Genomic DNA, 16113 nt, shown 5'->3' on the forward strand with positions numbered 1-16113 from the left:
CCCTGGGTGTGTTACATTGACAGAGTGGCGTCAGTCTACTCTTCACTGGGTGTCTTACATTGACAGAGTGGGGTCAGTCTGCTCGTCCCTGGGTGTATTACAGTGACAGAGTGGGGTCGGTCTGCTCTTCCCAGGGTGTGTTACATTGACAGAGTGAGGTCCGTCTGCTCTTCCCTGGGTGTGTTACATTGACAGAGTGGGGTCAGTCTGCTCTTCCCTGGGTGTGTTACATTGACAGAGTGCGGTCAGTCTGCTCTTCCCAGGGTGTGTTACATTGACAGAGTGGGGTCAGTCTGCTCCTCCCAGGGTGTGTTACATTGACAGAGTGGGGTCAGTCTGCTCTTCCTTGGGTGTGTTTCATTGACAGAGTGGGGTCAGTCTACCCTTCCCTGGGCGTGTTACATTGACAGAGTGGGGTCAGTCTGCTCGTCCCTGGGTGTATTACAGTGACAGAGTGGGGTTGGTCTGCTCTTCCCAGGGTGCGTTGGATTGACAGACTGGGGTCAGTCTGCTCTTCCCTGGGTGGGTTACGTTGACTGAGTGCGGTCACTCTTCTCTTCCCTGCGTCTGTTACATTGACAGAGTGGGGTCAGTGTGCTCTTCCCTGGGTTTGTTACTTTGACAGAGTGGGGTCAGTCAGCTCTTCCCTGGGTGTGTTACAGTGACAGAGTGGGGTCAGTCTGCTCTTCCCAGGGTGTGTTACATTGACAGAGTGGGGTCAGTCTGCTCTTCCCTGGGTGTGTTACATTGACAGAGAGCGGTCAGTGAGCTCTTCCCTGGGTGCGTGACATTGACAGAGTGGGGTCAGTCTGCTCTTCACTGGGTGTGTTACATTGACAGAGTGGGGTCAGTCTGTTCTTCCCTGGGTGCGTGACATTGACAGAGTGGGGTCAGTCTGCTCTTCCCTCGGTGTTTTACATTGACAGAGTGGGGTCAGTCTGCTCTTCCCTGGGTGTGTTACATTGACAGAGTGGGGACAGTCTGCTCTTCCCTGGGTGTGTTAGATTGACAGAGTGGGGTCAGTCTGCTCTTCCCTGGGTGGGTTACGTTGACTGAGTGCGGTCAGTTTGCTCTTCCCTGCGTCTGTTACATTGACAGAGTGGGGTCAGTGTGCTCTTCCCTGGGTTTGTTACATTGACAGAGTGGGGTCAGTCTGCTCTTCCCTGGGTGTGTTACAGTGACAGATTGGGGTCAGTCTGCTCTTCCCAGGGTGTGTTACATTGACAGAGTGGGGTCAGTCTGCTCTTCCCTGGGTGTGTTACATTGACAGAGAGCGGTCAGTGTGCTCTTGCCTGGGTGCGTGACATTGACAGAGTGGGGTCAGTCTGCTCTTCCCTGGGTGTGTTACAGAGACAGAGTGGGGTCAGTCTGTTCTTCCCTGGGTGCGTGACATTGACAGAGTGGGGTCAGTCTGCTCTCCCCTCGGTGTTTTACATTGACAGAGTGGGGTCAGTCTGCTCTTCCCTGGGTGTGTTACATTGGCAGAGTGGGGACAGTCTGCTCTTCCCTGGGTGTGTTACATTGACAGAGTGAGGTCAGTCTGCTCTACCCTGGGTGTATTACATTGACAGAGTGGGGTCAGTCTACTCTTCCCTGGGTGTGTTACATTGACAGAGTGGGGTCAGTCTGCTCTTCCCTGGGTGTGTTACATTGACAGAGTGGGGTCAGTCTGCTCTTTCCTGGGTGTGTTACATTGACAGAGAGGGGTCAGTCTGCTCTTCCCTGGATGTGTTACATTGAAAGTGTGCGGTGAGTCTGCTCTTCCCTGGGTGTGTTACATTGACACAGTGGGGTCAGTCTGCTCTTCCCTGGGTGCGTGACATTGACAGAGTGCGGTCAGTCTGCCCTTCCCTGGGTGCGTGACATTGAGAGAGTGGGGTCATTCTGCTCTTCCCTGGGTGTGTTACATTGACAGATTGGGGTCAGTCTGCTCTTCCCTGGGTATGTTACATTGACCTAGCCAGGTCAATCTTCTGTTCCCTGGGTGCGTTACATTGACAGAGGGGGCTCAGTCTGCTCTTCCCTGGGTGTGTTCCATTGACAGAGTGAGGTCAGTCTGCTCTTCCCTGGGTGTGTTACAATGACAGAGAGGGGTCAGTCTGCTCTTCCCTGGGTGTGTTACAATGACAGAGTTGGGTCAGTCTGCTCTTCCCAGAATGTGTTACATTGCCAGAGTTGGGTCAGTCTGATCTTCCCTGGGTGTGTTACATTGACAGAAAGGGGTCAGTCTGCTTTTCCCTGGGTGTTTTACATTGACAGAGTGGGGTCAGTCTGCTTTTCCCTGGGTGTGTTACATTGACAGAGTGGGGTCAGTCTGCTCTTCCTTGGGTGTGTTACATCGACAGAGTGAGGTCAGTCTGCTCTTCCCTGGGTGTGTTACATTGACAGAGTGGGGTCAGTCTACTCTTCACTGGGTGTCTTACATTGACAGAGTGGGGTCAGTCTGCTCTTCCCTGGGTGTGTTACATTGACAGAGTGTGGTCAGTCTGCTCTTCCCAGGGTGTGTTACATTGACAGAGTGAGGTCCGTCTGCTCTTCCCTGGGTGTGTTACATTGACAGAGTGGGGTCAGTCTACTCTTCCCTGCATGTGTTACATTGACAGAGTGCGGTCAGTCTGCTCTTCCCAGGGTGTGTTACATTGACAGAGTGGGGTCAGTCTGCTCCTCCCAGGGTGTGTTACATTGACAGAGTGGGGTCAGTCTGCACTTCCTTGGGTGTGTTTCATTGACTGAGTGGGGTCAGTCTACCCTTCCCTGGGCGTGTTACATTGACAGAGTGGGGTCAGTCTACCCTTCCCTGGGTGTGTTACAGTGACAGAGTGGGGTCGGTCTGCTCTTCCCAGGGTGCGTTAGATTGACAGACTGGGGTCAGTCTGCTCTTCCCTGGGTGGGTTACGTTGACTGAGTGCGGTCAGTCTGCTCTTCCCTGCGTCTGTTACATTGACAGAGTGGGGTCAGTGTGCTCTTCCCTGGGTTTGTTACATTGACAGAGTGGGGTCAGTCTGCTCTTCCCTGGGTGTGTTACAGTGACAGAGTGGGGTCAGTCTACTCTTCCCAGGGTGTGTTACATTGACAGAGTGGGGTCAGTCTGCTCTTCCCTGGGTGTGTTACATTGACAGAGTGGGGTCAGTCTGCTCTTCCCTGGGTGTGTTACATTGACAGAGAGGGGTCAGTCTGCTCTTCCCTGGATGTGTTACATTGAAAGTGTGGGGTCAGTCTGCTCTTCCCTGGGTGTGTTACACTGACACAGTGGGGTCAGTCTGCTCTTCCCTGGGTGCGTGACATTGACAGAGTGCGGTCAGTCTGCTCTTCACTGGGTGCGTGACATTGACAGAGTGGGGTCATTCTGCTCTTCCATGGTTGTGTTACATTGACAGATTGGGGTCAGTCTGCTCTTCCCTGGGTATGTTACATTGACCTAGCCAGGTCAATCTTCCGTTCCTGGGTGAGTTACATTGAGAGAGGGGGCTCAGTCTGCTCTTCCCTGGGTGTGTTACAATGACAGAGTTGGGTCAGTCTGCTCTTCCCAGAATGTGTTACATTGCCAGAGTTGGGTCAGTCTGATCTTCCCTGGGTGTGAAACGTTGACAGAAAGGGGTCAGTCTGCTCTTCCCTGGGTGTTTTACATTGACAGAGTGGGGTCAGTCTGCTTTTCCCTGGGTGTGTTACATTGACAGAGTGGGGTCAGTCTGCTCTTCCCTGGGTGTGTTACATTGACAGAGTGAGGTCAGTCTGCTCTTCCCTGGGTGTGTTACATTGACAGAGTGGGGTCAGTCTACTCTTCACTGGGTGTCTTACATTGACAGAGTGGGGTCAGTCTGCTCTTCCCTGGGTGTGTTACATTGACAGAGTGGGGTCAGTCTGCTCTTTTATGGGTGTGTTACATTGACAGAGTGCGGTCAGTCTGCTCTTCCCTGGGTGTGTTACATTGAGAGAGTGAGGTCAGTCTGCTCTTCCCAGGGCGTGTCACATCGACAGAGTGGGTTGAATCTGCTCTTCCCTGGGTGGGTAACATTGACAGAGTGTGGTCAGTCTGCTCTTCCCAGGGCGTGTCACATTGACAGAGTGGGGCCAGTCTGCTCTTTTATGGGTGGGTTACATTGACAGAGTTGGGTAAGTCTGCTATTCCCTGGGTGTGTTACATTGACAGAGTGGGGTCAGTCTGCTGTTCCCTGGGTGTGTTACAGTGACAGAGTGGGGTCAGTCTGCTCTTCCCAGGGTGTGTTACATTGACAGAGTGGGGTCAGTCTGCTCTTCCTTGGGTGTGTTTCATTGACTGAGTGGGGTCAGTCTACCCTTCCCTGGGCGTGTTACATTGACAGATTGGGGTCAGTCTGCTGTTCCCTGGGTGTGTTACAGTGACAGAGTGGGGTCAGTCTGCTCTTCCCAGGGTGTGTTACATTGACAGAGTGGGGTCAGTCTGCTCTTCCCTGGGTGCGTGACATTGACAGAGTGGGGTCATTCTGCTCTTCCATGGGTGTGTTACATTGACAGATTGGGGTCAGTCTGCTCTTCCCTGGGTATGTTACATTGACCTAGCCAGGTCAATCTTCCGTTCCTGGGTGCGTTACATTGACAGAGGGGGCTCAGTCTGCTCTTCCCTGGGTGTGTTACAATGACAGAGTTGGGTCAGTCTGCTCTTCCCAGAATGTGTTACATTGCCAGAGTTGGGTCAATCTGATCTTCCCTGGGTGTGAAACGTTGACAGAAAGGGGTCAGTCTGCTCTTCCCTGGGTGTTGTACATTGACAGATTGGGGTCAGTCTGCTTTTCCCTGGGTGTGTTACATTGACAGAGTGGGGTCAGTCTGCTCTTCCCTGGGTGTGTTACATTGACAGAGTGAGGTCAGTCTGCTCTTCCCTGGGTGTGTTACATTGACAGAGTGGCGTCAGTCTACTCTTCACTGGGTGTCTTACATTGACAGAGTGGGGTCAGTCTGCTCGTCCCTGGGTGTATTACAGTGACAGAGTGGGGTCGGTCTGCTCTTCCCAGGGTGTGTTACATTGACAGAGTGAGGTCCGTCTGCTCTTCCCTGGGTGTGTTACATTGACAGAGTGGGGTCAGTCTGCTCTTCCCTGGGTGTGTTACATTGACAGAGTGCGGTCAGTCTGCTCTTCCCAGGGTGTGTTACATTGACAGAGTGGGGTCAGTCTGCTCCTCCCAGGGTGTGTTACATTGACAGAGTGGGGTCAGTCTGCTCTTCCTTGGGTGTGTTTCATTGACAGAGTGGGGTCAGTCTACCCTTCCCTGGGCGTGTTACATTGACAGAGTGGGGTCAGTCTGCTCGTCCCTGGGTGTATTACAGTGACAGAGTGGGGTCGGTCTGCTCTTCCCAGGGTGCGTTGGATTGACAGACTGGGGTCAGTCTGCTCTTCCCTGGGTGGGTTACGTTGACTGAGTGCGGTCACTCTTCTCTTCCCTGCGTCTGTTACATTGACAGAGTGGGGTCAGTGTGCTCTTCCCTGGGTTTGTTACATTGACAGAGTGGGGTCAGTCAGCTCTTCCCTGGGTGTGTTACAGTGACAGAGTGGGGTCAGTCTGCTCTTCCCAGGGTGTGTTACATTGACAGAGTGGGGTCAGTCTGCTCTTCCCTGGGTGTGTTACATTGACAGAGAGCGGTCAGTGAGCTCTTCCCTGGGTGCGTGACATTGACAGAGTGGGGTCAGTCTGCTCTTCACTGGGTGTGTTACATTGACAGAGTGGGGTCAGTCTGTTCTTCCCTGGGTGCGTGACATTGACAGAGTGGGGTCAGTCTGCTCTTACCTCGGTGTTTTACATTGACAGAGTGGGGTCAGTCTGCTCTTCCCTGGGTGTGTTACATTGACAGAGTGGGGACAGTCTGCTCTTCCCTGGGTGTGTTAGATTGACAGAGTGGGGTCAGTCTGCTCTTCCCTGGGTGGGTTACGTTGACTGAGTGCGGTCAGTTTGCTCTTCCCTGCGTCTGTTACATTGACAGAGTGGGGTCAGTGTGCTCTTCCCTGGGTTTGTTACATTGACAGAGTGGGGTCAGTCTGCTCTTCCCTGGGTGTGTTACAGTGACAGATTGGGGTCAGTCTGCTCTTCCCAGGGTGTGTTACATTGACAGAGTGGGGTCAGTCTGCTCTTCCCTGGGTGTGTTACATTGACAGAGAGCGGTCAGTGTGCTCTTGCCTGGGTGCGTGACATTGACAGAGTGGGGTCAGTCTGCTCTTCCCTGGGTGTGTTACAGAGACAGAGTGGGGTCAGTCTGTTCTTCCCTGGGTGCGTGACATTGACAGAGTGGGGTCAGTCTGCTCTCCCCTCGGTGTTTTACATTGACAGAGTGGGGTCAGTCTGCTCTTCCCTGGGTGTGTTACATTGGCAGAGTGGGGACAGTCTGCTCTTCCCTGGGTGTGTTACATTGACAGAGTGAGGTCAGTCTGCTCTACCCTGGGTGTATTACATTGACAGAGTGGGGTCAGTCTACTCTTCCCTGGGTGTGTTACATTGACAGAGTGGGGTCAGTCTGCTCTTCCCTGGGTGTGTTACATTGACAGAGTGGGGTCAGTCTGTTCTTCCCTGGGTGCGTGACATTGACAGAGTGGGGTCAGTCTGCTCTTCCCTCGGTGTTTTACATTGACAGAGTGGGGTCAGTCTGCTCTTCCCTGGGTGTGTTACATTGACAGAGTGGGGACAGTCTGCTCTTCCCTGGGTGTGTTAGATTGACAGAGTGGGGTCAGTCTGCTCTTCCCTGGGTGGGTTACGTTGACTGAGTGCGGTCAGTTTGCTCTTCCCTGCGTCTGTTACATTGACAGAGTGGGGTCAGTGTGCTCTTCCCTGGGTTTGTTACATTGACAGAGTGGGGTCAGTCTGCTCTTCCCTGGGTGTGTTACAGTGACAGATTGGGGTCAGTCTGCTCTTCCCAGGGTGTGTTACATTGACAGAGTGGGGTCAGTCTGCTCTTCCCTGGGTGTGTTACATTGACAGAGAGCGGTCAGTGTGCTCTTGCCTGGGTGCGTGACATTGACAGAGTGGGGTCAGTCTGCTCTTCCCTGGGTGTGTTACAGAGACAGAGTGGGGTCAGTCTGTTCTTCCCTGGGTGCGTGACATTGACAGAGTGGGGTCAGTCTGCTCTCCCCTCGGTGTTTTACATTGACAGAGTGGGGTCAGTCTGCTCTTCCCTGGGTGTGTTACATTGGCAGAGTGGGGACAGTCTGCTCTTCCCTGGGTGTGTTACATTGACAGAGTGAGGTCAGTCTGCTCTACCCTGGGTGTATTACATTGACAGAGTGGGGTCAGTCTACTCTTCCCTGGGTGTGTTACATTGACAGAGTGGGGTCAGTCTGCTCTTCCCTGGGTGTGTTACATTGACAGAGTGGGGTCAGTCTGCTCTTTCCTGGGTGTGTTACATTGACAGAGAGGGGTCAGTCTGCTCTTCCCTGGATGTGTTACATTGAAAGTGTGCGGTGAGTCTGCTCTTCCCTGGGTGTGTTACATTGACACGGTGGGGTCAGTCTGCTCTTCCCTGGGTGCGTGACATTGAGAGAGTGGGGTCATTCTGCTCTTCCCTGGGTGTGTTACATTGACAGATTGGGGTCAGTCTGCTCTTCCCTGGGTATGTTACATTGACCTAGCCAGGTCAATCTTCTGTTCCCTGGGTGCGTTACATTGACAGAGGGGGCTCAGTCTGCTCTTCCCTGGGTGTGTTCCATTGACAGAGTGAGGTCAGTCTGCTCTTCCCTGGGTGTGTTACAATGACAGAGAGGGGTCAGTCTGCTCTTCCCTGGGTGTGTTACAATGACAGAGTTGGGTCAGTCTGCTCTTCCCAGAATGTGTTACATTGCCAGAGTTGGGTCAGTCTGATCTTCCCTGGGTGTGTTACATTGACAGAAAGGGGTCAGTCTGCTTTTCCCTGGGTGTTTTACATTGACAGAGTGGGGTCAGTCTGCTTTTCCCTGGGTGTGTTACATTGACAGAGTGGGGTCAGTCTGCTCTTCCTTGGGTGTGTTACATCGACAGAGTGAGGTCAGTCTGCTCTTCCCTGGGTGTGTTACATTGACAGAGTGGGGTCAGTCTACTCTTCACTGGGTGTCTTACATTGACAGAGTGGGGTCAGTCTGCTCTTCCCTGGGTGTGTTACATTGACAGAGTGTGGTCAGTCTGCTCTTCCCAGGGTGTGTTACATTGACAGAGTGAGGTCCGTCTGCTCTTCCCTGGGTGTGTTACATTGACAGAGTGGGGTCAGTCTACTCTTCCCTGCATGTGTTACATTGACAGAGTGCGGTCAGTCTGCTCTTCCCAGGGTGTGTTACATTGACAGAGTGGGGTCAGTCTGCTCCTCCCAGGGTGTGTTACATTGACAGAGTGGGGTCAGTCTGCACTTCCTTGGGTGTGTTTCATTGACTGAGTGGGGTCAGTCTACCCTTCCCTGGGCGTGTTACATTGACAGAGTGGGGTCAGTCTGCTCGTCCCTGGGTGTGTTACAGTGACAGAGTGGGGTCGGTCTGCTCTTCCCAGGGTGCGTTAGATTGACAGACTGGGGTCAGTCTGCTCTTCCCTGGGTGGGTTACGTTGACTGAGTGCGGTCAGTCTGCTCTTCCCTGCGTCTGTTACATTGACAGAGTGGGGTCAGTGTGCTCTTCCCTGGGTTTGTTACATTGACAGAGTGGGGTCAGTCTGCTCTTCCCTGGGTGTGTTACAGTGACAGAGTGGGGTCAGTCTACTCTTCCCAGGGTGTGTTACATTGACAGAGTGGGGTCAGTCTGCTCTTCCCTGGGTGTGTTACATTGACAGAGTGGGGTCAGTCTGCTCTTCCCTGGGTGTGTTACATTGACACAGTGGGGTCAGTCTGCTCTTCCCTGGATGTGTTACATTGAAAGTGTGGGGTCAGTCTGCTCTTCCCTGGGTGTGTTACACTGACACAGTGGGGTCAGTCTGCTCTTCCCTGGGTGCGTGACATTGACAGAGTGCGGTCAGTCTGCTCTTCCCTGGGTGCGTGACATTGACAGAGTGGGGTCATTCTGCTCTTCCATGGTTGTGTTACATTGACAGATTGGGGTCAGTCTGCTCTTCCCTGGGTATGTTACATTGACCTAGCCAGGTCAATCTTCCGTTCCTGGGTGAGTTACATTGAGAGAGGGGGCTCAGTCTGCTCTTCCCTGGGTGTGTTACAATGACAGAGTTGGGTCAGTCTGCTCTTCCCAGAATGTGTTACATTGCCAGAGTTGGGTCAGTCTGATCTTCCCTGGGTGTGAAACGTTGACAGAAAGGGGTCAGTCTGCTCTTCCCTGGGTGTTTTACATTGACAGAGTGGGGTCAGTCTGCTTTTCCCTGGGTGTGTTACATTGACAGAGTGGGGTCAGTCTGCTCTTCCCTGGGTGTGTTACATTGACAGAGTGAGGTCAGTCTGCTCTTCCCTGGGTGTGTTACATTGACAGAGTGGGGTCAGTCTACTCTTCACTGGGTGTCTTACATTGACAGAGTGGGGTCAGTCTGCTCTTCCCTGGGTGTGTTACATTGACAGAGTGGGGTCAGTCTGCTCTTTTATGGGTGTGTTACATTGACAGAGTGCGGTCAGTCTGCTCTTCCCTGGGTGTGTTACATTGACAGAGTGAGGTCAGTCTGCTCTTCCCAGGGCGTGTCACATCGACAGAGTGGGTTCAATCTGCTCTTCCCTGGGTGGGTAACATTGACAGAGTGTGGTCAGTCTGCTCTTCCCAGGGCGTGTCACATTGACAGAGTGGGGCCAGTCTGCTCTTTTATGGGTGGGTTACATTGACAGAGTTGGGTAAGTCTGCTATTCCCTGGGTGTGTTACATTGACAGAGTGGGGTCAGTCTGCTGTTCCCTGGGTGTGTTACAGTGACAGAGTGGGGTCAGTCTGCTCTTCCCAGGGTGTGTTACATTGACAGAGTGGGGTCAGTCTGCTCTTCCTTGGGTGTGTTTCATTGACTGAGTGGGGTCAGTCTACCCTTCCCTGGGCGTGTTACATTGACAGAGTGGGGTCAGTCTGCTCGTCCCTGCGTGTGTTACAGTGACAGAGTGGGGTCGATCTGCTCTTCCCAGGGTGCGTTAGATTGACAGACAAGGGTCAGTCTGCTCTTCCCTGGGTGGGTTACGTTGACTGAGTGCGGTCAGTCTGCTCTTCCCTGCGTCTGTTACATTGACAGGGTGGGGTCAGTGTGCTCTTCCCTGGGTTTGTTACATTGACAGAGTGGGGTCAGTCTGCTCTTCCCTGGGTGTGTTACAGTGACAGAGTGGGGTCAGTCTGCTCTTCCCAGGGTGTGTTACATTGACAGAGTGGGGTCAGTCTGCTCTTCCCTGGGTGTGTTACATTGACAGAGTGGGGTCAGTCTGCTCTTCCCTGGATGTGTTACATTGAAAGTGTGGGGTCAGTCTGCTCTTCCCTGGGTGTGTTACATTGACACAGTGGGGTCAGTCTGCTCTTCCCTGGGTGCGTGACATTGACAGAGTGCGGTCAGTCTGCTCTTCCCTGGGTGCGTGACATTGACAGAGTGGGGTCATTCTGCTCTTCCCTGGGTGTGTTACATTGACAGATTGGGGTCAGTCTGCTCTTCCCTGGGTATGTTACATTGACCTAGCCAGGTCAATCTTCTGTTCCTGGGTGCGTTACATTGACAGAGGGGGCTCAGTCTGCTCTTCCCTGGGTGTGTTTCAATGACAGAGTTGGGTCAGTCTGCTCTTCCCAGAATGTGTTACATTGACAGAGTTGGGTCAGTCTGATCTTCCCTGGGTGTGAAACGTTGACAGAAAGGGGTCAGTCTGCTCTTCCCTGGGTGTTTTACATTGACAGAGTGGGGTCAGTCTGCTTTTCCCTGGGTGTGTTACATTGACAGAGTGGGGTCAGTCTACTCTTCACTGGGTGTCTTACATTGACAGAGTGGGGTCAGTCTGCTCTTCCCTGGGTGTGTTACATTGACAGAGTGTGGTCAGTCTGCTCGTCCCTGGGTGTGTTACAGTGACAGAGTGGGGTCGGTCTGCTCTTCCCAGGGTGCGTTAGATTGACAGACTGGGGTCAGTCTGCGCTTCCCTGGGTGGGTTACGTTGACTGAGTGCGGTCAGTCTGCTCTTCCCTGCGTCTGTTACATTGACAGAGTGGCGTCAGTGTGCTCTTCCCTGGGTTTGTTACATTGACAGAGTGGGGTCAGTCAGCTCTTCCCTGGGTGTGTTACAGTGACAGAGTGGGGTCAGTCTGCTCTTCCCAGGGTGTGTTACATTAACACAGTGGGGTCAGTCTGCTCTTCCCTGGGTGTGTTACATTGACAGAGAGCGGTCAGTGTGCTCTTCCCTGGGTGTGTTACATTGACAGAGTGGGGTCAGTCTGTTCTTCCCTGGGTGCGTGACATTGACAGAGTGGGGTCAGTCTGCTCTTCCCAGGGTGTGTTACAGTGACAGAGTGGGGTCAGTCTGCTCTTCCCAGGGTGTGTTACATTGACAGAGTGGGTTCAGTCTGCTCTTCCCTGGGTGTGTTACATTGTCAGAGTGGGGTCAGTCTGCTCTTCCCTGGGTGTGTTACATTGACAGAGTGGGGTCAGTCTGTTCTTCCCTGGGTGCGTGACATTGACAGAGTGGGGTCAGTCTGCTCTTCCCTCGGTGTTTTATATTGACAGAGTGGGGTCAGTCTGCTCTTCCCTGGGTGTGTTACATTGACAGAGTGGGGTCAGTCTGCTCTTCCCTGGGTGTGTTACATTGACAGAGTGAGGTCAGTCTGCTCTACCCTGGGTGTATTACATTGACAGAGTGGGGTCAGTCTTCTCTTCCCTGGGTGTGTTACATTGACAGAGTGGGGTCAGTCTGATCTTCCCTGGGTGTGTTACATTGACAGAGTGGGGTCAGTCTGCTCGTCCCTGGGTGTGATATACTGACAGAGTGGGGTCAGTCTGCTCTTCCCTGGGTGTGTTACATTGACACAGTGGGGTCAGTCTGTTTTTCCCTGGGTGTGTTACATTGACAGATTGGGGTCAGTCTGCTCTTCCCTGGCTGTGTTACATTGACAGAGTGGGGTCAGTCTGCTCTTTTATGGGTGTGTTACATTGACAGAGTGGGGTCAGTCTGCTCTTCCCTGGGTGTGTTACATTGACAGAGTGGGGTCAGTCTGCTCTTCCCTGGGAGGGTTACATTGACAGAGTGGGGTCAGTCTTCTCTTCCCTGGGTGTGTTACATTGACTTATTGGGGTCAGTCTGCTCTTCCCCAAGTGTGTTACATTGACACAGTGGGGTCAGTCTGCTCTTCCCTTAGTGTGTTACAATGACAGAGTGTGGTCTGTGCGCACATCCCTGTGTGTGTTACATTAAAAGAGTGGGGGTCAGTCTGCTCTTCCCAGGGTGTGTTGCATTGACAGAGTGTGGTCAGTCTGCTCTTCCCAGGGCGTGTCACATTGACAGAGTGGGGTCAGTCTGCGGTTTTATGGGAGCGTTACATTGACTGACTGGGGTCAATCTGCTCTTCCCTGGGTGTTTTATATTGACAGAGTGGGGTCAGTCTGTTCTTCCCTGGGTGTGTTACATTGACAGAGTGGGTTCAGTCTGCTCTTCCCTGGGTGTGTTACATTGACAGAGTGGGGACAGTCTTTTCTCCCAGGGTTTGTTGCATTGACAGAGTGGGGTCAGTCTGCTCTTCCCTTGCTGTGTTCCAATGACAGAGTGGGGTCAGTGTGCACTTCCCTGTGTGTGTTACATTGACAGAGTGTGGTCAGTCTGCTCTTCCCAGGGCGTGTCACATTGACAGAGTGGGGTCAGTCTGCTCTTTTATGGGTGGGATACATTGACAGAATGAATTCAGTCTGCTCTTCCCTGCGTGTGTTGCATTGACAGAGTGGGGTCAGTCTGATCTTCCCTGGTTGTGTTACATTGACAGAGTGAGTTCAGTCTGCTCTTCCCTGGGTGTGTTACATTGACAGAGTGGGGTCAGTCTGCTCTTCCCTGGTTGTGTTACATTGACAGAGTGAGGTCCGTCTGCTCTTCCCTGGGTTTGCTACATTGACAGAGTGGGGTCAGTCTTCTCTTCCCTGGGTGTGTTACATTGACAGATTGGGGTCAGTCTGCTCTTCCCTGAGTGTGTTACATTGACAGAGTGGGGTCAGTCTGTTCTTCCTTGGGTGTGTTGAATTGACTGTGTTGGGTCAGTCTGCTCTTCCCTGGGTGTGTTACATTGACAGAGAGGCGTCAGTCTGTTCTTCCCTGGGAGTGTTACAGTGACAGGGTGGTGTGAGTCTGCTCTCCCCTGGGTGTGTTCCATTGACAGAGTGGGGTCAGTCTGCTCTTCCCTGGGTGTGTTAAATTGACAGAGTGGGGTCAGTCTGTTCTTCCCCAAGTGTGTTACATTGACAGAGTGGTATCTGTCTGCTCTTCGCTGGGTGTGTTACATTGACAGAGTGGGGTCAGTCTGTTCTCCCATTGTGTGTTACATTGACAGAGTGGGGTCAGTCTGCTCTTCCCTGGGTGTGTTACAATGACAGAGTGGGGTCAATGTGCACTTCACTGGGTGGGTTACATTGACAGAGTGGGCTAAGTCTGCAGTTCACTGTGTGAGTAACTTTGCAGAAGAGGTCATTCTGCTCTTCTCTGGGTGTGTTACATTGACAGAGTGAGGTCAGTCTGCTCTTCCCTGGGTTTGTTACATTGACAGAGTGGGGTCAGTCTGTTCTCCCATTGTGTGTTACATTGACAGAGTGGGGTCAGTCTGCTCTTCCCTGGGTGTGTTACAATGACAGAGTGGGGTCAATGTGCACTTCACTGGTTGGGTTACATTGACAGAGTGGGGTAAGTCTGCAGTTCACTGTGTGAGTAACTTTGCAGAAGAGGTCATTCTGCTCTTCTCTGGGTGTGTTACATTGACAGAGTGAGGTCAGTCTGCTCTTCCCTGGGTTTGTTACATTGACAGAGTTGGGTCAGTGTGCTCTTCCCAGGGCGTGTCACATTGACAGAGTGGGGACAGTCTGCTCTTTTATGGGTGGGTTACATTGACAGAGTGGGGTCAGTCTGCTCATCCCCAAGTTTGTACATTGACACAGTGGGGTCAGTCTGTTCTTCCCTGGGTGTGTTACATTGACAGAGTGGGGTCAGTCTGCTCTTCCCTGGCTGTGTTTCATTGACAGAGGGGGGTCAGTCTGCTCTTCCCTGGGTGTGTTACATTGACAGAGTGGGGTCAGTCTGCTCTTCCCTGGGTGTGTTATATTGACAGAGTGGGGTCAGTCTGCTCTTCCCTGGGTGTGTTACATTGACAGAGTGGGGTCAGTCTGCTCTTCCCTGGGTGTGTTACATTGACAGAGTGGGGTCAGTCTGCTCTTCCCTGGGTGGGTAACATTGACAGAGTGGGGTCAGTCTGCTCTTCCCTGGCTGTGTTCCATTGACAGAGTGTGGTCAGTCTGCTCTTCCCAGGGCGTGTCACATTGACAGAGTGGGGCCAGTCTGCTCTTTTATGGGTGGGTTACATTGACAGAGTGGGATCAGTCTGCTCTTCCCTGTGTGTGTTACATTGACAGAATGGGGTCAGTCTGCTCTTCCCTGGTGTGTTACATTGACAGAGTGAGGTCAGTCTGCTCTTCCCTGGGTGTGTAACAATGATAGAGTGGGGTCAGTCTGCTCTTCCCTGGGTGTGTTGCATTGACAGAGTGGGGTCAGTCTGCTCTTCCCTGGGTTTGTTATCCTGACAGAGTGGGGTCAGTCTGCTCTTCCCTGGATGTGTTACATTGACAGATAGAACTCAGTCTGCTCTTCCCTGGGTGTGTTGCAATGGGAGAGTGTGGTCAGTCTGCTCTTCCCTGTGTATGTTATATTGACACTGTGGGGTCAGTCTGCTCTTCCCTGGGTGCGTGACATTGACAGAGTGGGGTCAGTCTCTCTTCCCTGGGTGTGTTATCCTGACAGAGTGGGGTCAGTCTGCTCTTCCCTGGGTGCGTTACATTGACAGAACAGGGTCCGTCTGCCTTTCCCTGGGTGTGTTACATTGACAGAGTGGGGTTAGTCTGCTCTTCCCTGGGTGTGTTACATTGACAGAGTGAGGTCAGTCTGCTCTTCCCAGGGCGTGTCACATTGACAGAGTGGGTTCAATCTGCTCTTCCCTGGGTGGGTAACATTGAAAGAGTGTGGTCAGTCTGCTCTTCCCAGGGCGTGTCACTTTGACAGAGTGGGGCCAGTCTGCTCTTTTATGGGTGGGTTACATTGACAGAGTTGGGTAAGTCTGCTATTCCCTGTGTGTGTTACATTGACAGAGTGGGGTCAGTCTGCTCTTCCCTGGTGGGGTTACGTTGACAGAGTGGAGTCAGTCTGTTCTTCCTTGGGTGTGTTACATTGACAGAGTGGGGTCAGTCTGCTCTTCCCTGGGTGTGTTACATTGACTGAGTGGGGTCAGTCTGTTCTTCCCTGGGTGTATTACATTGACAGAGTGGGGTCAGTCTGTTCTTCCCTGGGTGTGTTACATTGATTGAGTGGGTTCAGTCTGCTCTTCCCTGGGTGTGTTACATTGACAGAGTGGGGTCAGTCTGTTCTCCCAGGGTTTGTTACATTGCAAGAGTGGGGTCAGTCTGCTCTTCCCTTGCTGTGTTACAATGACAGAGTGGGGTCAGTGTGCACTTCCCTGTGTGTGTTACATTGACAGAGTGGGGGTCAGTCTGCTCTTCCCAGGGTGTGTGACATTGACAGAGTGAGGTCAGTCTGCTCTTCCCTGGGTGAGTTACATTGACAGGGTTGGTTTAGTCTGCTCTCCCCTGGGTGTGATACATTGACAGAGTGGGGTCAGACTGCTATTCCCTGAGTATGTTACATTGACTGAGTGGGGAGTGTCTGCTCTTCCCAGGGTGTGTTACATTGACAGGGTGGGGTCAGTCTGCTCTTCCCTGGGTGTGTTACATTGACAGAGTGGGGTCAGTCTGCTCTTCCCTGGGTGTGTTAAATTGACAGGGTGGGGTCAGTCTGCTCTTCCCTGGGTGTGTTACATTGACAGAGTGGGGTCAGTCTGCACTTCCCCGAGTGTGTTACTTTGACAGAGTGGGGACAGTCTGCTGTTCCCTGGGTGTGTTACATTGACAGAGTGAGGTCAGTCTGCTCTTCCCTGAGTGTGTTACTTTGACAGAGTGGGGATAGTCTGCTCTTCCCTGAGTGTGTTACTTTGACAGAGTGGGGTCAGTCTGCTCTTC

The sequence above is a fragment of the Chiloscyllium punctatum genome, chromosome 31 (assembly GCF_047496795.1).
Source record: "Chiloscyllium punctatum isolate Juve2018m chromosome 31, sChiPun1.3, whole genome shotgun sequence".
NCBI lineage: Eukaryota > Metazoa > Chordata > Chondrichthyes > Orectolobiformes > Hemiscylliidae > Chiloscyllium > Chiloscyllium punctatum.